The sequence below is a fragment of the Sinocyclocheilus anshuiensis genome, unplaced genomic scaffold (genome assembly GCF_001515605.1).
Source record: "Sinocyclocheilus anshuiensis isolate Anshui unplaced genomic scaffold, SAMN03320099.WGS_v1.1 scaffold423, whole genome shotgun sequence".
Lineage (NCBI taxonomy): Eukaryota > Metazoa > Chordata > Actinopteri > Cypriniformes > Cyprinidae > Sinocyclocheilus > Sinocyclocheilus anshuiensis.
The window spans coordinates 1,244,204-1,244,984 of record NW_015549610.1 but is presented as its reverse complement, the minus strand read 5'-3'; positions in this window follow the sequence as shown (position 1 = coordinate 1,244,984).

Below are 781 nucleotides of genomic sequence, written 5' to 3'. Positions count from 1 at the left end.
ACTCCAAGCTTTTGGATGGTATAGAGAATAATGATACAAAAGCTTTTTATTTCAGATAAATGCTGATCTTTGTATCTTTCTATTTATCAAAGAATCCTGAAAAAAATATACTCAACTGTTTTAATACTGACAATAACAATAATAATAAATGTTTATTGAACAGCAAATCAGCATATTAGAATGATTTCTGAAGGATCATGTGTACTGAAAACTGGAGTAATGATGCCGAAAATTCAGCATTGTCATCAGAGGAATGAATTACATTTTAAAATATATTCAAATAAAAAGCAGTTATTTTAGTGTGTGTGTGTGTGTGGTGGTCTGTCTACTGTAAGCAATGTAATTTTCTTTTGTCTGTTTTAAAATAAATGTTCATTTTAACTTTAACATTTAAAACAAAAGCAATAACAGACGAATTATCCGCATAACAATTATGTTTTAAAACGTAGGCCTACCTTAATCTTTAAATATGTAGTAGCCTAACCAATGTAAGGAAATATGCATTAGACGCGTTTACGTTTATATAAATAAATTCATATTTAGGCTATACTAGTCTAAGACTGATGTGACCCTTCTTTGCGTGCGGAAGCTGTCGACGTCCAAATGGCTAATTGTTTTTTTCTTTTGTTAATGAACGCCGGACTCAAGGGATGTGCTGTAGCCCCGGGCCTGTAAGCTGATCCTGGAGCGCTGTGTGTGGTATCCAGACCTCTCGACAGAGACAGTCTGCTTCCACTCGAGCCAAAGTCATTCCTCTCTTCTCCCCCCCCCCCCCCCCCCC